At 48.3% G+C, this 21,962-nt stretch overlaps 1 long non-coding RNA gene across 1 annotated transcript in view; it reads left to right on the top strand.

Annotated features, from left to right (window-relative positions):
• The first annotated feature begins 6,084 nt into the window (after window positions 1–6,084).
• LOC130148365 (uncharacterized) overlaps window positions 6,085–21,962 on the top strand; it is a 65,124-nt gene continuing 49,246 nt past the window's right edge. Inside the window, exons 1-2 of the long non-coding RNA XR_008821543.1 lie at window positions 6,085–6,181; window positions 6,426–6,544. This is a non-coding gene — a long non-coding RNA (uncharacterized LOC130148365). The remainder of the gene's footprint in view (window positions 6,182–6,425; window positions 6,545–21,962) is intronic.

The following is a 21,962-nucleotide window of genomic DNA, read 5'->3' as shown; positions in this document are numbered from 1 at the left end:
AAGGAGATAGTCTTGTGATAAGGTAATGACAGGTGATAAGGTAATAAACAATTGCCAGGTTGTATTTTTTTCTTCTGTATCAGTACTGGCACAACTAATTACATTAAAGCATAAATGACCTTGTTGGAACAGCTAATCTTAGTCAAATGAATGTGCCACTCCCACAAGTCACTGGAATAACACTTGGCATAATAGCTTCTTAATATGTGGAACATCTGTTCTTCGTTTTTGAAATAATCAGTGACTCTTCCTCATTACCTTCACTTACCAGTGCCAGTGTGAGCCAGCCATCTCTGGCATAACATTTAAACTTTTTCACTTATGGCTGGATAGGGTTTTGAAACCAGTGACAAGAAAATAAGCAATCAAAACTATAAATCATCTGAAAATTCTGTGAAATCCCAATTATAATTAATGTGTGAAAATTAACTAATGGCAGTTAATGGCACTGGCTAATAAATTAACAAAGGCACAGTTTCTCTTTTGGAATTAGAGTAATGGGGATGCTAGCAGCATTGATTATGTCTTCAGTCTTGCTTTTAAGGGTACTGTCTTTTGCTTTAGGAACTGTAGGATTGAAACTGCATAAATAGCTGCTCTCATTGCAGCGGTGCACGGGCTACTTAAGCGCTGTTTTGGGAGAGTCCAGGAGAGGACTTCCTGAGGACCTGTGGGTGGTGAGCTCTGGTTGCTTCCCTGCTGAAGAACAGCCCCAGCTCTGTCTGCCCGGGCACTTCTCTGGCTTGTCAGGGACACTGTCATGGGCAGAATATGCCTGAGATGACAGAAGAGCCGTGTTTGGCTCGTTAGGCTCAAACCAATCCCTCCAGCTTGGTTTATGATGGCAGGGAAATATTATATGGCCTGGGGGAGCTGGGATGTCTGAATATTATTTGCTGATTGAACGTCAACAGAGCCATGCTTTCCCATTCTGTGCTGTCTGTCTCTAGCAGGCAGCTAGCAGCCTGGTTTCTCCCTGCTGGGGCGTGGAGGACAAGGAGAATCAATGCACACCTACTCATCTGCCTTCAGTTCACATCTGCCTTTTAGGCTGCTTGGTCCCATGGTTCAATCACAACAATGCTAGAATAACACCTTAAAACCAATCATTTTTATGGGAACACACATAGTATAAAAGGTCTGACTGTCTGTGCACACATATACCATCAGTGGCTATTACCCAATAAAGCTGTCAGGTAGAGAAACATCACAGCAAGTCCTTGAACAATATCTCCTCAAGTTTAAACAGAGAAAAAGCTCCTCACAATTCATTTCTCGTAAAAATAAAGAGAAGAGGATCAATACAAGCCGAACAAAGGGTTGCTTCCTAGAGACAAGGAGAGAAATAGGGTTTGTGACCACAGGTGCTGGCTTTGGGAGGGCAGCCCGCTGGCCATGCAAATCACCCTGACAGCCTTGGCAAGAGCCCCCAGCTGCTAAATGCCAGTGTTGACTGCATGCATCATCTTCTCCTAGTATTTGACTTATTCTGGAGAAGAACAGAAACCCAGGGTCCTTCCCAAGAGCTGACATGCTGGGGATGGCCAGACAGCCCTGTTCTCCCTGCTTCCTCCACAGTGAGAACAGTCTTGGTACAATGACAAACGGGGAACAATGAGCTGGGTGGAAATGCGCTGCTGAGCTGCACAGGGGTCCTTGCGCCCGTGAATGCTGTCAGCACCCACCTCCACACTGGACAGGTGCACCCAGAAATTCTAGGCTTCATTGTCCCATTTTTGCAGCAGTTCTTGGCCCCAGAAGGAGCTGTAGAAAGTGCTTTAATTTCTCTGTAGTGATTAGGAATGCAGTACTTCCTTCATGACATACTGTCTGTGCTTCTGAGGCCCCTGCACACTGAGCCCTTTATATTTCTCTCTTCACAGTGTGAATCCCGCAATGCTCCACTTAATGGATGTTATTTAGGTTGAAAGGTAAGCAGCTTAAATGCTTTGCTTTCTAGCATCTGTGTCCTGTTAGAGCCACCTCTCACTCACTCTCAATTGCACATTTTGTTACATGAACATGTTTGGATAGAACAAGGGCTTTTCCTTCAAATATTTATAGTGATGACTTGTGATGTAATCAATAGGGTTTGCAGAATCTCACCCTGCACCATCGCGTCTTTATTCTTCAGAATGATGCTTCCTGCAATATTATAGCTAGGACTGACAAGATAAAGCTGAGTTGAAACAAATTGCATATTATCTACTTCCATCCTGCTGTTGAGACTGCAAAAGAGAACAAGTGAAATTCTATCAAAGGGAAGCTCTTCTCCCGCCTCCCAAGCAGAGGAGCGGCAGCTGCTGAGGCAGACTGAGAGCAGCTCTGACAGAAGCTATGCTGAGATGGAGCTCCTGTTCCCTCACCCCCAGCAGATGACCAAAGTGCTCTGCGCCAGGCTTCCAGGTCCACATCCATCTCGCCTCCATGCTAGATCCCGAGCACGCCTTTCCCAACCCCTCTTCAGTCATTGCTCAGTCATCTCCTGGGGTTCTCCAGAATTCAGCACGACATTGCAGGCCATGCCGGAGAATGGTCTGAGCTCTCCTCCTGCAGCACACCCCTGGAGGTGTGGCAATAGCTTGCACCTGATGTTGCTTGGTCTTCTTGTCTCCTTCCCCCAAGAAATCACTGCAAGGAGAAACACTTTCAGGGAACTGGGATTGTTAGACAGATTTTTCCTCCCCATCACAGCCAACAGTGAGCCAGTTTTCATGAGCCCAGAGAACGCTGATGACCCTCACTGTCTCAGCTGGCAGGCTGCTCTACCAGGCCTGCATCACAAAGTCCGAGTATTGATGCTGCAGGCCTGCTGTGAACCTGCCTCTTGCCAGCACCATCTGGAAGCATTTTTTGAAAGACTTTGGGAAGGCAGGCAGGCCATGGGGAGATTTGGCTGATGCAGCATTTGAGCAAAGTGCTGTTCAATATGGATATGTGTACTCTGTGCTGAACTAAGAGATAACGGGAGCACTTTATGTAGTGGGGAATGAAATGCAGCCTTTTCAGGAAGCCACATGCTCCTGTACTTGTGAGAGGCTGAGAGTATCTTGCCACAGAGCTACCCTACTAGGGGACTTGGCATGAAGCCATTGGGCAGTGTTTAATAACATCCACATGGCTCCTTTGTGCCGTGGAAGTACCTGACTTTGTCTCAGTCAGTGAGAGTGGGATGCTTTTTTTGGGCACAGAAACTGCATTAAAGGCCATTATAGTATCCTTGCTCTGGGTGGAGCAGGAATTACTGCTTCTTGCTCTTTGCTGGAAGGTGGCTACACTCTTTTTGTTGTATGAGGTAGGTATATTTAACTCTTGACTTCAGCACGAAGGCAGTGCAGACAACTCTGGCTTAGAGGCCAAAGAATTTTCCACTCTTGTTGCTGCTCCTATGAAAAAGAAGAAAATAATTTCTCAAAATTAAGCCACATTTGACCTATAAGCGAAGAGCATAGCTTGGCAGATGGCAAGGGAGGAAATGAGGGATCAGGAATTGGGAGAAATACAGGCAAAGTACCACCTGATTGTTGTCTACTTAAAAGCCAGTTCTTTACTGGGAAAACTGGCAGACTGCCTCAGCACAGCTCCCTGCCTCAGTCTGTGAGTGCTGAACCGGGGACTCCTCCAGTCTGAGACTGTGCGCGCTGCAGAGGAATGCTTAATTATGTGACTGCTACCCCAAAGGATAATTACTGATCCAAACTACCTGCAACACCCCTGGAAAGCTGTTTAGCACCAAAGACATTATTTAGCTAGCCAGTAGCAAAGAGTGATTTTCAAATACTCTAGGAAACAAATTTCAACAGATTTTGAAGATACTAGAAGTGATGGTTCATTATTAGCTGGTATTAGGAGTTATTTTTCCTAATTCTGTGAGGAAAAGTCAAGCACATGCTGGCAGATGGAAGGAGCAGCAATCCTATGTAGCCTTAGTGCCTTGGTTCAGAATACCCTGGCCATAGTGGAGCCAGGAAAGACTCTTCCTTCTTCTTTTTAGGGACACAGAGGGATTATCTCCAAGTCTGTCATTCCTGAAATGCTGTTTAATTGCTGAAGGGCCAGTTCTGTCTGGGACAAATCGCTGCACGGTGTCCTCCTGGGCACTGGGCTGTGAGGAGCTCTGCCAGCACCCAGGCCCCAGATAGCCCCAGGCTCTGCCTGGCAGCTTGGTCAGGACCTCGGTGACAATAGCCCATGGTTCCACAGCTGGGGGAGGCTTTAACAGCCATGCCAGCCAGCCACCTGCTTTTATATCTAGCCAGAAGGACACGAAGCATGTACCATGCTTCGCACTGGACTGTTGTGCCTTGGGAGATGTGTCTGGCACAGCGCACGGGCTGTCCTTGGCATTGTTCCCCGGCACCTGTTAACGCAACCCAGCAGGGAGGGCACCGTGCACCTACAGGGAGGGCGAGGTGTGCCGTCCGTGCAGAGACCTGCCAGTGCCACACCAGTGTGCCTGCCTGTGCCCACAGTCACGTTTGCCTTATTGTTGATAGAGATTAATCGGTATTTTATAGCATGCCGGGGGCCACCTCCTGTTTCTGTGTTAAGGGAACACAGCTAACCGCCCTGGGTCAGCTGCTGGTGTGCACCCCGGCACTCATTCTGCCCATGACTGCCCAGTGAACAGAGGTCCGCAGCAGCAGAGCTGGGCACACGTGGCCCTCTCCTGGCTTCTTTCAGGTGCACGCAGAACCTTGTGAAGAGCAGATGCAGCCAGCCTCCTTGTTGATGCTGGGAGTGCCTTGCACCTGCGGTACTATCCCATTCTAGTAAGGATGCTGTTAATAAATGTACAGCTTGAAAGTGCCAGCTGGGACCAAAATAGTAATGAAATTACATCATAAATGCAGCAGCAAAGCTGATATGGTTCCCTGAAACAACTCGGCTGTGTATCCATCCTATTTCATAGAGCTCTCAAGAGGCACTGCAGATTCCCTCCCCCATCCCATTCAAAGGAGCCCCGTCTACTTTGAAAGCCTGTGGTTTTTCCAGAATATCAAGTGTTTGGTTTCTTTGGACCTGACTGCAAATCCAAGAGGCCTTTGTGTGCATTTCACAGGGCTCTGTCCTTGCAAACAGACTCTTTGGTTTTCAAGCTAGTCAGGCCCAGGACCTGCTCTGTGTTCTCTCCCTTTATATTTGTATCACTGTTCTATCAGCAAGGTGCTGCAGAGAGGAGATGAAAAGAAGCTTGGAAGTCTGTTTCTATGAAAGTGTGAATTTATTTTTAAATCTCTTGAATTATTTACTTTGTCTGTCTTTTTTTAATGACAGGTGAATACATTTATGACTTGTTCTCTTTCCCAAGGTAGCACTTGGCATGAAGGGAATTAATTACATGTAGAGCAAATGCAGCTGATGTTAATTTTCAAGTCAAGTTTCAGCTTTGCTGAAATTTCAGAAAGGAAGTAGTGTTTTATAAATTAAACTCTGCTTTGCGTGCTTTCTTTTTAAAGAAGGCTTGGCATTTGGAAAGGCAGCAGTAAGGGGAAAACAAACATACTTGATGAGGGGAACTTGTCTTTAAGGATGTACTCCGTCAGCTATCAGTATACAGCTGTCAGAGATCAGTGTGGCAGCCCATCAGCCGTATGTGCAGAGTGTAACAGACTCCAGCAGCATACCAGCACCTTCGGCAGGAATTGGTTTCAGTGGCAAATAGCTGGTCTTCAGTGGCACGAGCTGCAGCTTTGAACTGACAGGGTGATTAAACTAGTTGCTCCTTTCTGTGAGAGAGCGCATGCCCTGTGCACTGCCAGGAAAACCTCGTTCTGCTTCAAAGCAGTTTAGATACTGGTACCATCAGAGCTTAACTGAAAAAGCTCCTGCAGTGCTGTATCCGCACTGTCTGTGCAGGTGCACTAGCAGCAGGGCAGGCAGGGCTGTGGCCCCTGGGAAAATCAAACTACCACCAGATTAAGTTGACAAACTGGTCCCCTTTGTTATTCCATATGAGGCTATAGATAGCATTTCAGTTCCTCCCTCCAGGAGGCTGGAGTGGTCTCATGTTCACTCCTGCGGTCTGAGAAGCCTGGGGAGAGCACCCGCCGACCTGGGGAGGTGCACTGGGCAGGAGCAGGGGTGCTGGGTCTGGTTGCACTGGGCAGCAAAGGCGTGCTGATTGTCAGCAGGCAGGCTGGGCATGAGCGCAGTGACCCTGGCAGCTTGCCAGCCCATGGTAACGTGGCCCTGCAGGCAGCTAACACGGGAAGGGTCATAATTAATTTAACTCTCCATCCGTCAAGCCCTCTTTCCGTTCCTGGAATGACAACTCATGGTTTGGAAGAGAGCAGTTCCTTCCAGCCTCCAGCGCTGCTTACAGGCAGTGGAGCCGGGTGCAATTTAGCAGAGGGAAGCTCTGTTTTAAATGTGGTCTTCTGATGTTTATGTGCTGTGGTATTTACTAAGTTCTTATGTCCCAGGTTTCCAGCTGTTGCATTTAAATCGGATGGAGATGACCTGGGGAGGAGAAGAAGAATCTCTGCTGGGGTGAAACTGTTTTGGCTGTCCACTGCCAGTGAAGCACTCGGAGATGAGCTGGGTGAGTTGCAGTATAATCCATGTCTCATCTGCGTCATTTCATTGTCTTTTAACAAGTAGACTATAGTTCAGTGCGTGTGAGTGAATTTATGTTCCCGAGGAGCAATGACCACTGGGTGCCCCATTATCTTTTAGCTCATGTGTGTATGAAACGAACAGTCATGTTTCCTGTAGCTTATGGCCCATATCTGATAGTGGAATGTAAAATGAGTTTATGATTTAGAAGTAGAAAAGGTTAACTCTAAATAATAATAAAAAGTTAAAATGCTGGATAGATATGTTACCTTAGTTTTTATGGGTTCTACATAATTTTGGCTCCTTCCCTGAAGGATTTAGTATAACTCAATGAGAAAATTGCATTCAAATCCTGTGGGCTGCTCTGCCGTGACTGAACTGAAATTAGGGGAGATACACAAAGTAGTTTTATAGAAACCATTTGGATGGCTGCCTGCTGGGGGGAAGCACTTGGTGCCTGGGCTGCATTGTCTCTTGAATAGGACAGAGGTGGGACAACAGCAGGCTTGTGGTAAGAAGGGAGGACATGGTAAGGTAAGAAGGGCATGCTCTTGAGGCCATAAGGCTGCACTGATGGTCCTGGGGGACCTGCGTGCACCATGGCCTCTGCTTGCTGCTCCTGCCCCTGGGATGCTTGCTGAGAGCTACTGGGAGGCAGCAGCTCCTCAGATGGCGTCTTGCTCAGGGAGTGGTTTTAAATGTCTTGTTAATGGCAACTTTACCATTCTAGGGCTGCTTAGCACCCAGTGCCGTGGTCTGAGGCCTCCCAGAAGGAAGGAGTACCAGTGAGAGGTTTTACCACCTAGCCCAGACCCATGGGCATTGCTTCTGTCCCCCTCCTTTGCCTTGCCTGAGGTGTTTGGTGAGCTCCAGCACTTCCCAGAGCAGTCCCAAGCAGTCCCATGAGCACAAGCAGAACCAAGTTGTTCCACACAGGCAAGGTCCTCTGCCTCATTCTCCTGTGACTGCTACACAGCACACAGCTGGGAAAAGGCTTCCTCAAACCTGAGACAGTCTTGGCTCCTGTTTTTTGGGAACAGAGAGATTAAAATCACAAAGTAACTGTGTGTCTCTGCCTACGAAGGGCCCTTGGAAGTGCTCCTGAACGAGAAGGACCACTAGGACTCAGGTCTTTGCACAAGCGGTGCTTTGCAGGGTGTGCTGCAGAGCCCAGTGCTCTGCAAGGCTTGCCTGATGCCTGTAGCAGGAGCACTTCGGGGGGTGAGCACACAGAGGACTAGGTTGTTAGTGCTGACATTCCAGACATGACTAAGCCATTTTGATGAAAGAGATGGGATCTGACAGGTTTACTATTCATTTGTTTCTTATAGATTTCAAATAAAAAAAAAATAAAAATTGGCTTATTTTAAAAGAACAAATTGTGGAAAAGCTTTTGTAAGCAGAGGTGAGCGGTCTCTGAAGCATAGCAGACAGCTTTGTATTTGCAGCCAGCTAACAAGCTCTTCAAGGCCCAGTGCAGAGGGGGCTGGACTGAAAAGCAAATGCATCTTCTCAGCTCCAGCTTTGCCTTGAAGTGTTTGGGGAAAGAAATGCACAGGAGGAAGGGGAGGAGGTTTTAGAGTCTGAGCATCCCCCAGAAGTCAGGCTCATCCCCAGCACCATCACAACAGCACTGCAGACAGCACACTGCTGGCACTGGTGAGCTCCTGCCAGCCCCGCCTGGCCCCGCGGCAGGTGCTTCTTAACACAAGAAGCTGTGTGACCCTGTGTGAGGCTGGCACAGGCTCTGTGTGCCATTTCTGTTGCAGTGGGTGCAGGAGGCCAAAGGAAGGCAAGTGTAGGTGCTGCCCAGACATTCTGGGAGACATGGTTCCTGCCCTGCGGGGCAGATGGGCTCGGGGTGAGGCTGCAAGGAACAGACAAGGAGGCAGGGACCTTGCCTGTGTAACAGGGATGAACTCCTTGGACCTTCCAAGTGTGGGTTCCTTGTTGCTGGGGTGCCTCCCTCTCGAGGGCAGGCATGGGGATTTGTGAGTTGACATTCTGGAAAGGCTTTCCGTGGGTGCTGGCATTCCTGGAGCTGCCTGTGGCAGACTTGCTTTTTCCAGGGTGCTGGAGCTTGTGGCAGAGTGGGTCTGTCTGAATGCCTCCTGGACCCCCATCCCTTTTGTGAGACTACTTTCTGCAGAGGCTGCTGCAAGGCATCTGGAGAGCAGCATATCCGCAGTCACTGGGGTGCATTTGGTTTGCCTTTAGAAGGAACTGCTGGCTTTGGAGATTTATCTGATGCTTTTATAAATCAGGGGCCTGCCTGTTATTGCCTTCCAGGCAGCATCCTGCTGACATCTCTTCCGCAGGACTGGTACCCTCTGCAGACTGCCAAGCCTGGGGTGGTGATGGGGGACACTGTGCCCAAGCTGGGGCTGGCAGCGGGTGCTGGGGAAGGGCAGGGTGACTGCCAGGACCCTGGGTGCAGTCTGCCTGCAAGGGAAGAGTTTGGTGCATATCCCCAGGAGCTGCTTGCTGGCAGACTATTCCCAAGGAACTACCCTTGGTGCAGACAGAAGAGGCAGGAGAGCAATTGCCCTGACACTGAACAGGCCAATAGAAGATGCAGGGGCTACATCTGGAGCAGTGATGGTAAGGACTGTGTCAGGACGGGGCTCTGGGGGCTGGATGCTTATCATGCCCCCAGCCAGGGTGGGAGGTGAAAGCTCGGTGGGACCAGGCAGCCCCCACTGCCTTGGGGAGTGAGAGCAGCAAGCTCTGTCCCCTCAGGGTGCTGTTGACCAGAAGAGCTCTGTGCCCTGGGCTGAGCAGCACCCAGCTGTGCTCCCCTGGCACCAGGGCTGGCCAGGGCCGGGACCGCGGAGCCTGTGGCACCTGAGGTCCTGGATCCTCACACCTTCCTTAGCACCTTTGTTCAAGTGGCAGGCTAGAGAGTCTGGTGATTCTTCTTGGGCTGTTTACACCTTTTAGCCTTGCTGCTAAGGACTGGTGTGCACTGGGCTATCTGTTTATCAGCTGGAGCTGGCTAATGAAGGTACAAGCATGCTGGATTCTTTGGAGGACTTTGTTTGCAAGGACCCTGGGATACACGAGCAAATGGCTGTAAGGAAAATGCCTTTCATCTTTCAAGATAAAGAACATCACAAAGCCTTGGAGACACCACTTCATTCAGGAATTAAATTGCAGGAGTCATCTGGTGTCAAATAAGTTTCGTTTAAGAGGTCGCTTACTTAAATAAAGTTTCTGTAGAAATCAATATCACTTTCTCCTGCAACTGACAGCTCAAGACATTGAAAATGGCGTTTTCCATGTAAGGTTTATTTAATTTTAGGAGGAAGAATCCCTCCCACACCTTCTACTTGGTCTAGGCAGTGCTGGTACAAGGTCAACAGTCTGCCGAGGTGGAAACCTGCCCTGTCCTTACCTGTGGGGATAATGTGAGGTCATTTTAGCACTGGCATGCCGGCCTCAGGTGCAGTCAGGGTGCCATTGTCACAGGGCTGTATCAGCGGTGTGTCCACTGCTCACTGAAGGAAACGGGGACACGTCATTGTGTTCTCTCTTACAGATGAGTTTGGCAGGGCAAAATGCCTCATTATATATCTTAGCAGAACTGAACTTAATGTAGAGGCAGGTATGTGTGGACTGTGAAGACTGGAGACAGCAACAGGGATGCTTCTGTGTGCAGGGTAGGTGAATCTTGCAATTTTAGCCTCCCTTAAGAAAATGGGAAACCTTTGCTCTATGTTTATTTCCATCCAGCAGTATACCATGGGGAAGGGAGGAGACAGCGTTTTGCACCATCTCCCAGGAGAACTGGGTGTGGGAGACGAGAGCTGTTATTATTCCTACTATAGTGAAATAATTGTTTCTGAACGCTTGCTGTTTCCTCCACTTGCTGTTCAGTCTTAAGCAATTTCTGAGGTTGACACGCCATCTCCAGTCACATTTGTCTTGTTGTGTGGCATGACTGATGCAATTACAGCTGACATTGTCACAGCATTTTGCACAAATGCCTTCAATTGCAGGCTAGCAGATGACCCCTGAAATGAGCAGCAGGAGACATCAATGCTCTAAACTTCCTCCACGAGGAAGAGATGCTGGCTCTCAGGGTAGCATGTGGTCAGTGTCAAGTTTTTAAAGCAAACGCTTTTCTGCTGGTTGTGTGCAAGAAGCAGTGTTATGACTCCACTCTTGCACAGCCTGCACATGGACTTGCCCTGTTGGCATTTTTGGCCGTGAGGCAGCGAATGCTCCGAGGAGCTGAGGAGCGGGCAGCAGCCAGCACTGGAGTCGCCAGCAGATGGTTGGCGGCAGGGCTGGGCGCTGAGCACGCTGCTCTCCCCGGCACAGGGACAGCTGCTGGGATGCGGGGGCAGCTCCTGCTTTCCTGACAGCTCCTTGCTGTGGGTGGTTGAGGCCAGTCGGTCTGGGAGAGGGATGGGAGTGGCCATGCAGGTCAGTGGCATGCGGGCTGCGCTCAGCCTCATTGCTCTGAGGGTGTAGGAAGGCACTTCCAGGACATGGTTGGAGCAACTTGTAGCAGCTAACCCAGAGTTGATGGCAGTTCCGCTCCCTGCCCAACAGACAGAATTAGGTGCTATGTAAAACCACCCAAGCTTTTAATGACCTCTTTCAGACACAAACTGACCATCTAACTTTGGACGATTCACTGAGATTCCATTTTACCCAAGGAAATAAAAATAATAGTTTAAACCATTGCAAATATAGCTGTAAATCCCTAACAACATTAACCTTTTCCAAAGCATTAAACTGATCCCTGGTGGATTCTCAAAATTGCTATTAGGAGGAAGCACGAGATACTCTCTCCTGAACTTCATGTTCCCAAAGTAAATAACAAGCCATGCTGAGTGTGGGGTTTATTAGCTTTCTGACTGGTGCCTGCCTGTCTCCTCACCCTATTCTGAGTCATCAAACATTAGCACTTGCTGCATTAGGAAGGCAAAAGTTCATGCACAGAATCACAGATGTGAGGAGGGGGACTAAGGTGGTGTCTGGGTTCAATGAGGGATCAGCAGCTGCTGCAGAGAGCGTTGGAACAGAGGCGAGCTGTCTGGCTGGTACGCCTTGCGTCTGCCTTGGAAGAGATCGGAGGCTCTGGTGTTTGATTGTCAGAAGGGCTTGGCTGCAGACAGCAAAAGGGAAAAGGTTTAATTAAAAAAATAGGGAAATTAAAAAACAGGGAAAGATTTAACTAGGCTTCTCCATCTAACTCATTTATTATATAATACCAGATACGGTATTTCATTTGGGTGCAGTGGCTGTGGTGAGGGAATGGGGACCATTGGCCTTTCTGGGACCACAGAGGATTGCCCCTAAAATGGTAAAGTGTCCCAAAGGAAACACCTTTTTGATAATAATGCCATGGTCCTGCCCAGGCAGGAAAAAACATCTGAGAGCCTTTTTGCTAAGAAGATACTCCTGATGTGGCACATGCATCAGGAGCAGTTTTGCAAGATGAATACTATCATAAGAAAACTGAGAAAGGAAGAATGTAAACACAAACGCGAATTAACACTGGGATTGTTTAAGGTGCTTTAGCAGATACCCCAAACGTTCATAATCTCACATGAAGAAGGCATCTCCAGTTAAAAAGCCTCTTGATCAAGAGAGCTTTTGAAAGTAGCAATTAACACATAAAAAGATACAAATATGTATCTCATTGAGAAAATGAGAAACTCAGTAAATTAAACCATTCATCTGAGAGAAGGCAGTGGTATCATTGAAGAATCTTTGGGTTAGAGCCAGGGTTAAACATACGAGGAACAAATGCAATACGAGCCACAATTATGCTGAGGACTGGGTTCTGATCGGTAGTCACGGTGTAGGAAAGGCTGAAATATTCCTCATCCGTAGCTGGATGTAAATGGGTGAGCCATTCACGTCCTGCAGTAAACAGGGAATACTTCATTTTACTGGAAACTAGAGGGGATGATAAACTGGGACTGTTAAATGTTTAAATTTGGAAGATGATATGAGAGTTATTTGAACCATCAATGTTGTTTTTGAATAAAATGTGGAGCACTAGAGGAGTTTGAGAGGCCAGTGACTATTACCAGTGTATTGGGAAGGTAGAGGAGGAGGCCAGGAGCTTTGGGCTGGTGAGGCTGATAGTCTTCCCAGGAAAATACGCAGAAAAAGAAGTTGCTTCCTCACAGACTGTGTGTTTACGAGCTGGCTCTTCCTTGCATGCTTGGGCTGCATCTCAAGGGGACACTGCATTTAGTCTCCCCTGGAGCTGTAGAAACCCTCTCGGGGCAGCAGTCCAGGAGCAGGGGATGGGAGCAGGGGAGCAGGAGCCAGGCCAGAGACTGGGATGTAAGGGGGGGCTGGTGCCAGCAGCAGGGTTTGCAACAAGAGCAGTGCAGATGTGGGGCAGGCAGTGTGGAGCAGTATTTCCTGAACATTGCCCGCCATGGAGCAAGAGAGCAGGAGGGGAACTGGCCAAGGAAAGGTACAGGAGCACATGCCTGCAGGGACTGGGCTGAGACTGGGAAAGGAGGGCAGGTGAGCTGGGCCTGGGAGCCAGAGCAGTGGATGGAAGAGGTTTGCAGAGGGCCTGGCTGTAACCCTCTGGAGCGGGCAGCAGGGGATGTTGTCTGCTGCCAGGAAGAGGAGAAAGTAATGGCCTTTGGGCTGGGGAGTGCTGAGGCTTTGTGATGGCTTTCTCTTTCTTGCTGAAAGCATATGTACTGGGTGGCCCAGTGGCATACTGGGATGGGAATGTTGACTGAGCAGCCCAGCTGCAGCCCCAACCATGCTGATAGAGGTAAGAGCTGTCATAGCTCACCCTTGCCTGGTCCTGCCATGAAGGTGCTTGTTGTCCGTGCTAGCAGTAGTCCCCAGAGAAGTGCAGGTGCTAGCTGCTAGGGGTGACGCAGCAAACCACATCTCCTCTGATACAGCTCAGCACCATCTCTGCTTTGCCCCTGTGGAGCCTGGCTCTGTGTTAGGCTCTAGGAGACACAGGTCCTTTTCTCAGGCTTCCTTTGGTCTGTACCTGCCCTGCTGCCATGCTGCTTCCTGAAGCGCTGGTTCTGCTCGCCATTCATAGTGTGCTGGGAGAGCAGCTGCAATTGTGTATCCAGTAAGGGCAGATTACTCCTAGGCTGCTTCAAGTGCCATTAAAAGACATTTAGTTCTAAGAAAGGACAAGTTCACATTCTATCTAACATCCTTAATGCTTGTAATTTCTATGAGCAATAATATTGATTCCTAGGGCTGTGCTGACTATAACACAAATGGACAGCAACTGGTAGGAGGAATTTCCTAACTGCTGTATTGGGTTCCCTGAAGATGCCGAGTGATTTGTATGTTCCCAGTAGCTGTAATCCGGTAATGACAAAGTCTTGTGACCTGCATGCTATCAAATATGTCCTGGCTGCAATTTCTGTGGCAGAAGCTGGGTGGGGAAGCAGCTTTGTACTGTCAGTGCTCTCAGGGGTTTCTCTGCTGTAGCCCTGAGTCAGGGGCCCTCAGGCTTTTATGGTGTTCCCAGGTGTCTAATGCAGGGCTAGGGGCTAGCCCCTGGATGTTTCCTGCCTCCCGGCATGGTTTGATGGAGAGGTGGGGGGCAGGAGGCAGATGCCTGGGCAGAGCAGTGCCAGGAGACATGAGCCAGCTGGGGTCAGCTTGGCTTGTAAGGGCCCCGTTACCCAGTGTACAGCACCGGTTCGTACAGTGAGTTGAGATATTCCTTATTTCTTTGTTCTACTTTGCACAAAGTAGGGAGCTGGGTGGTAACCCACAAATGCCTCACCCCCGGTTGTCAAAACTTTATACTATTTATACAGTTTAGCATACAAAGACATCAGTGGTTACCCAGCTCCTTAGTATTCTGTTTCCTGTTTGTCAAATAATTCTCTCACTTCTCATATTAATTAGTTCACATGCTCTGTCCCAACTTCTTTTGGGTCTGGGGTTTTCCTGAGTTGGGGGTCAATGAGTTGGTGGTCACAATCTCCCCCTGCCACAATTGCCTTTCCCCTAAATCTGCTGAGCTTCTTGGCAGTGATGAGCTTCCTACCAGCCCTTGGAGCTGCTTCCTTTGTGAAGTTCCTTTCCTGATCAAAATGATTTGCCGGTGCTTGTTACCTGAATTAACCCTTAACAACTCATTCACTCCAACTGTCTCAGTCAAACCACCAACAACATATTCAATTCCATCAACCAGCCGGTATCGGCATGGCCCTGCTCCGCGGCATGCCCCTGCAGAGGGTGGGATGACTTCCAGCAGTGGAGGCAGGCTGGAGGGGCTGGTGTCACACTGCCATGAGCAAACGGGGACAGGACCCTGGCTCTGGTAATGCCAGTCTGCCCCAGGTGGCAGGTACTGTGCTCATAACTTCTTCTAACTAGCTCTCCAAACTGTTTTTAGACTGAACAGCTGACAATTAACAAGCTTGCTACTACATTCATCCCAGGCACTTCATGCTGAATTACTGATATGTTAAATATCTGATTACTTTTGACGCTAACTAGCTTACAATAGATCCAGCACAACAAAAACGTTCTCAGCTCTGAGAAGGTGGCAATCAAAACTGGTGCCATCTGTTTTTTATTGGTAAGGAGCAGAAAGTTTGTTTGTGCTCAGAGGAGATAGCAGAATTGGAAAGCTATGATACACAGCTAAAATAAGACTTCATTTCCCCCATCTTTTCATAGCTACAGAGCTTTCAATAGTGCAACGATTTTTGTTTGAACATATTTGTGAGATTAACCTAAATCAGGGACCTGAGCTGCAGTTTACCCTTCTGATAAACAAGGATAAACATAACTGGTACTAGTTGAGAAAGGAGATCTGGCAATAAACAGAGCATTATTGAAGAATGTTATTTTCAGAGGTGCAGCTGCTTGTCTTTGACAAATCAAAAAGGGATGCATCTGCAAGGCACAATGGGAAGAAAATAATCCAGGAGAGGTTTTATCAAGAGTCAGAGGTAATAGCCCTGTGGAGACAGTCTTCTGGGGCTCTGCAAAGTATTATGATGCTAGATGTTAGTGTTCAGAGTGCCAAAGTAGGCATTTGTATGCATTGTGCAAGGAACGGTATGTTATTTAAACATGCTTTCCTCTAAAAGTCCGTATTCTCTAATTCTCTGCCAGTAAATATGTGTCTTAGAAGGGTTTCTTCCAAACGAGGAGGGAGTTCACCCTTCAGTGGTTCTGGTAGGAGACAGGATGTACAGACCGTCTCCCTGTGCTTTCTCCAGGCTGACACCAGGTCCTCTTCTTGTTTTTGTCTGGATGTCTTAATAATGGGGTGAAGACAAGCACAGAAAAGTTCATCCTAAGTAGCATGCGCAGTGCTCCTGCTCCCTGTACCACACCTAGCAAACACCTCTGCGTCACGCTTTCCCCAGCATCACCTGAGACGTCCCTCTGGTTTGGCGCTGCCACATCCAGCACCAGCAGCTTCCGCCTCAGGAGGTGCATCCTGTTTGCTTGCTGAGCAGCACTTGGGTTAACACCGTTACACCACTGAGGGAAGAAAGGAGTTTATATTTAATGTGTCAAGTCTGCGCATGCCATTCCAAGAATTGCCTGAAAGAAAGTGGAAGTAATATTTACAGTAGGCCAGGAGAACAGCCTCTTAATTTGACTTGACATTTATGATTTCCCATGCATTTCCTAACGAGGCATCTTTTCCCGATGTGTTTAAGTTCACTGTGGTCCATCCTGTCTGCATGTGGTGTCCTACCCGAGGCACTCCCCCAGGTCTGTGACTAAATTAGAGTGTGTGGATATTTCAGAATGTGCAGACTCAGGCAAGTTCTGGTGGTCCAGATTGTATTAAACAAGCAGCTACAGCTCCACAACAAAAACCTATGGGGAGACAGTGCTGGCCTTGCAACACTGACTTTCAAAGCGTTTGGAAAAGCTTTCAGGGGTCTGTACACCAGAGAGACCTGTCCTGAAAGTCACAGGGCACTCCAGGCTGTCCAGGCTGATAAAGCACATTCCCGAGGGAGCTGGGACAGCCTGATCTAAAGCAAATCTAGGACAGGAATTCGGGAGACCTCTGCCACATTCACACAAGAGACCAAACACTGCTGCCAGCACTGGGCTGGAAGGGAATGATTTAAAGAATCAGTTACCAATATTCGAGTGAGTGGATGTTATCTTTATTCGGCAGTGCTGGGTGCATGGGGGATCGCTCCACCAAAGTCATGCACACCGAGGGAACCCCTCAGCCCCCTCCTTATACAAGTCATTCATGTCTATTCGTCAACTTTCCGGGAACTCATTAACATATCTCGCACCTGGACAATTAGCACACTCCCTATGTCACCCATTCAAGGATTTAGTGCATCTTCAAGTTAATGATATTAACGCATATATGGCCCATTATTCAGGAAGATGGGAAGGAGGTAACCACCCCAGCAAGGGCAGGGAGGGTACTGTGGCAGGTACTGTCTCTCCCCTCGCCACAGCTCAAGCTCATCTGCGGTGTGGAGTGTGCATATCTGGGCTCCTGGGCTGCCCAGCACCGCTGCAGCTCTGGGTGCTTCAGGACCATTAAGGGGGACTGTGGAGAAAATGTGCTAATGGCCAGGGCAGGTGACTGCAAACCAGACTGTCTCCTGCTGTCACACACGTAGTGGACACACGCCTGTTACTTATCTGAAGGGAGTATTCAGGCTTCGCCATGCAGATGTCTTCTCTCAGGGACATGATCTGCAATGCATCAGCGGGGAACATATTTGGAGAGGTGTGACAGAGGTACAGTACTCCTCCTGCCATTTCACACCTTTCTGTAACAAAGTGAGTTTCAGAGATTTACAGTCAAACAAAAGGTGGAGATGAACCTTTTGCAAATGGTAACACTTAAAATTCCTGCTGCTTTGAAGCTGGAGGCTGAGCAGATGCTGCATGCTACAGCCATTGCCCTCCTGAGATCATGGGTTTTAATTCACCTCTGTTTATGTCATCTGTTCCCTGTGTGCTGGTGCCTGTGAATGTGCTCAGCTCCCGAGGTGCCTGTGGACCAAATGAGTTCCTGTTCCAGCTCTTGCTGCTCGTGTCCCGCTCATGCTTTTGCAGCGTGTTGGGCAGCACTGTCTGCAGCCACGCTGAGAGTCCCTCTATGGACCAGGACCTTTTCTTGAGAGAACCAGACCTTCCAAAGCTGTCATCTGAGGAAAATCTCGGTCATCTAGCTGTGTTCTTACACCTGCTACGGCACAAGCTGCGGGGGCCATTGGGGAAGTTAACACGTTTTCAGAGAAAAGGAGCCTTTCTGGGGGTCAGACCACCTTCCTGTGTGGGCAGAGCACTGACTTTGGCAATGCCTCCTCCTGGAAGCCCGCCTGCACGGCAAACAGGCTGCACGCTCTGAGGACTTTCAGGTGTTTCTGCTGGAGCTGGCATTTGGTGTGACACAATTAGGCCCTTATATCAAGTCAGGCTTGTGTCTGTCACTTTGCCGAGTGCCAGCCAGCTCCTTGGAAGGGGGAAGAAAAACGTGGGGAGGAGGCAGGAAGGCAAGCTCCTAGGTGGCCCTTGCAGAGGTCTTGTCATCTGAGGACCAGGGCAGCGTGCTGCACAAATAGCTTGTCCAACTCTAGGGGAAGTGTTAAGCCTGAATCAGGACAGATGTGGTTGTGGGTACCCAAGGATCTTCTCCTCCAGGACTGCATTAAGCATCACCTGTGGGAGTTCAGAGAACCTGCTGAGGGGAGCTGGAGTGCCTCACAGACTTGTTATAGCTAATTCTTGGCAACATCTGTAATGATATAATGTAGGGCAGAAGAGGCCCTTAAATCTGCTTATTGCTCTAGGGGAGTGTCTTGCACTTCTTGCGTTGGAAGACTGTTGCTCGTGAGCGCAAAGCTGCAACTACAGCATCAGGCTTCTTGGTTCTGAGTAAGAGAAGACAGACGTATGCTCTCACTTGTGTGCTTGTGGCAAGCAGAGAAAGGATATTTTATAGAATTAATTCTAATAGCACTTGGATGCTTTCTCCAGTGCCCATGACTCATTCAAAGGGCCAGTGAAAAGAGTGGCACAAGTGCATATTGCAAGGAAATGCTGCCGGCTGCCTCATGCTAGCTGGGTGAGAGCTCCAGCTCTTGTCTGCAGGACCCCAGTTCCCTACATTAATTATGTTGCCCTGCACAAATCCAGTGAGATGTAGATGAACCTGAGATAAGTGTGTTTCTATAGTCTTTGGCACTGCCTTAGCAGAAGAAAGTTAACTGATGTAGTTTATTAAATGTCGTAACAGCTCTTGTTTGGTTATGTTTATCCATAGGTGACTGTCTTATTTTCAGTATGATTATAGTGGAAGTAACTGGCAGGGTTTGCTGCAGCAAATTCCTTCAGCTGCCCAAAGCCCAGTCTAGGGCTTGGTGCTTAACATGCTGCTGCAGTACAGACACATCCTTTAAGCATCAAGAAAGAGAAGTGGATCGGGGTTTTTTTCCTTCAAAAATGACATTTTGAAGTAGGTTAAATCTACCACTTTTCCACATTTTCTCAGAGAGAGATTTTTGTCTGGCTAGTGTACGTGCCTTCCATGAGAAATTATTTATGAGCTTCTCAATCCCTCGTCTACTTTTCTTGATGTAACAACAATAGATCTGGAGGAATGACCAAGGTTAGGTTTATAGTCTCACTTCAGATGTAGTGCCAAGTTATTCAGTACTTCGTTTTGTTAGTGCCTGAACCAAAGGGCAGTTGATCTCAGCAATGTCTTTCAGATTATACCTATATACCATTTTACCAATAAGGCATGAACCTGCTGCTCCAATCCCAGAAGAAATCAATGTTTCATTTCAGAGATGCCAATTCTTTGCTCTCCCTCCTTTTGCCATTCTTACGAAGACAAACTTTTTTAGGGGGCGTGGGAGGAGATACAGAAGGATTGTGGAAAAACCTTGCCTACAGCTACTGCATCCTGCTCAATTATGAATAATAGACCAGCTCGCTGCAGGGCACAGTCCTCAGGGTTTAAGTGATCAGTATATATGAATGGGGTAGGGCATATTCTTTGTTGGAGTCTCCTCCAAATAATTGGCCTAGATGTCTGCAGTCCTAGTGGGAGGTGTAAGATACAACCATGTCATTACTGTCTTTGCTGGGGCAAATGCAAAACTGTAGCTCAGTGCCTTGTTTCCAGCCAGTTATCTGTCCTGGCACTTGTAAAATTATCATACATGCTTTATCGCTTGTCAGTATTTTAACCTTTCTGACACATTATTCCCTAGGGCAACTGAGCGACCTTAATAATATAGCTAATTATCCTCCACATGAATAAAGTTATCACTAGGATCCTGTATAAATCACATGGAAAAAATTACAGATTTCGCTGGCTGGTCATCACAAAAACAGAAAGAGGCACAGTTCAGGACGGCTTAATGGGGAAGGTAATAAAACCAACAATAAAGTCATTTATAATACAGGCAACGATTCTCAGGTCCTTCTATTTGTTTTCATGCTAATAGAAGATAAATGTCAGATTAGGAACAAGACCTGAAATTTCTATTAAAAATATTTGGAAAATGTCATTAAATATCAGCAATTCATAGCTCAAGAAGTGGCAGCACGGGTCTTAATTACCTGTATGAGGTCCTTGGAAGCAAAGTGGGGATAATAGGATTTGCTTTGCTCTTTCCTTGGGAGGCTGTGAGAAGTAATGTTTCTACAGTGGTGAGACCATCAGGACCCTGTGCTGTCCCAGCAGGCAGCAGCTACCCCTCACCTCAGGAAGGAGCGAGGCGGTGTGTGGTGCCTCAGCAAGGCGAAGCCTCCTGGCCACTGGCAGAGAGCAGGAAAGAGACCCTGTCAGGGATCCAGAACTGGGTACATCATGACTGTTTTGGAGGGCTGCAGGTTTCGCAAGGAACCCAACCAGTCATTATAAACGGGGGAAAAAAAAAAAAAAAAAAAAAGGCTTCAGCACAGGTGTGAAAAAGCCCTGTGGTAGTAATGGAGTGGTGAGAAGGGGGAGGGTGCATTATAGTGTATGTGAAGGTGTGAGACACACTCACTAGAAATACATGAAGGACTAGTGTTTGCATCTTTAAGTTATATGTCAAAATTGCTGGTTAGTCATCTGGAGTGCATGCTGTGAAACTGCATGCATGCAGCCCTTAACATTTATATCCACACTAAGGAAGGTTTGGGAGCATGAGTGAGCAGCGGTGGGAATACGGAGGGAGCAGAAGTTTCCCAGGGAACGGCTGAGACTCCTTGTGTAAGCCCAGGGCAGCAGCCAGAGGAGTGGTGGAGCAGGAGGCTGCTGCCCTAGCGCCCCAGGGGGACAGCCTGCGTGGCCTGGGGACAGTTCTGTGCTGGGGCAGGAGGTGCCACAGGTGCTGCCCTGTGCATGCAGGTGTTGGGGAGCTGGAGCAGATCAGGGCTGGCATGGTGCTCCCCAAAAGTGTGGGTGCTGCCGTGGCTGGAAAAGCAGGAACAGCTCTTCCTGGCGAGCAGCCTGGCTTGGACCATCCTGGCTACGGATACTCTCTTCAGCATTCATCTCAGTGCAAGAATTAATCTGAAGATGTCTGTGGGATGCAGGCTGGGGAAGGGGTGGGGAAGGGAGGGTGATGGAAATCGTATTTGTGTCTGTGCTTAACATTCATGGTGTGTTCTCGCTTGCATTTCTTCTAAACAAGCACTTTGAGGTCTGAGCCCTAGTGCCTCTAATCTAGTGAGCGCCTTATTGATCAAGTCTTGCCATTTGATCCCCTGAGCTACCTAGTGCTGCACAAAAGGGGTAAATTGCTCCTTATATTTTAAACAATCAGAGTGTTTTTAGTGCAGGTAGACCCATATGATAAATACAGAGGCACAGCTGGGATGAGAATAGCAAAAAGCAGAGGGATAATTAGCAGCTGGAACACCACAAAGCAGTTCCCTAGCCGAGGCCCTGGAGGAACGTGATACATTCATCATGCTGCTCTCTGGGCTGATGCTACAGCTCTGGGGTGTGAGGTATTGAATTACAGTCTCTAGAAAATATTGTTTGGGGAGTGTTGAGGAGAGCTGGTAAACAATGTGCTGGAAGGTGACAGATCTGTTTGCAGCTTCATATAGTGCTTTCACAGTAAAAAGAGCCATCCGGGGTTTTTCCATCACTGCCCTGCCTGTCAGAACTGGCAGGCAGCGGGCTGTCTGCCAGGCCTTGGTGGGGAAGTCAGACCCAGCAGCCAGTGGGCTTGCTTAGTTCTGATGACGGTTTTCTTTAAACGATTATTTTATTACTGAGCGCAACACTAACAATGGCTGATGAATCTCAAGCTTAATGAAGCACCATCTGTGATTCAGCTGTTGTAGAAAACAACGTATAGAGAGCTCTTAACACTGGCTTTGGACGTAGTCTAGCCTGGACAGCCCTTCTGGGCTCTCCTGCTGTTGGTGTGGTGTCGCAGGGGGTGCTACAGAGGCTCCGTGCTCAGCGTGGTGGT

This window comes from Falco biarmicus, chromosome 4, assembly GCF_023638135.1.
Source record: "Falco biarmicus isolate bFalBia1 chromosome 4, bFalBia1.pri, whole genome shotgun sequence".
Classification (NCBI taxonomy): domain Eukaryota; kingdom Metazoa; phylum Chordata; class Aves; order Falconiformes; family Falconidae; genus Falco; species Falco biarmicus.
Note: the sequence above shows the minus strand (reverse complement) of the source record. Positions and strands in the feature narration are given on the sequence as shown.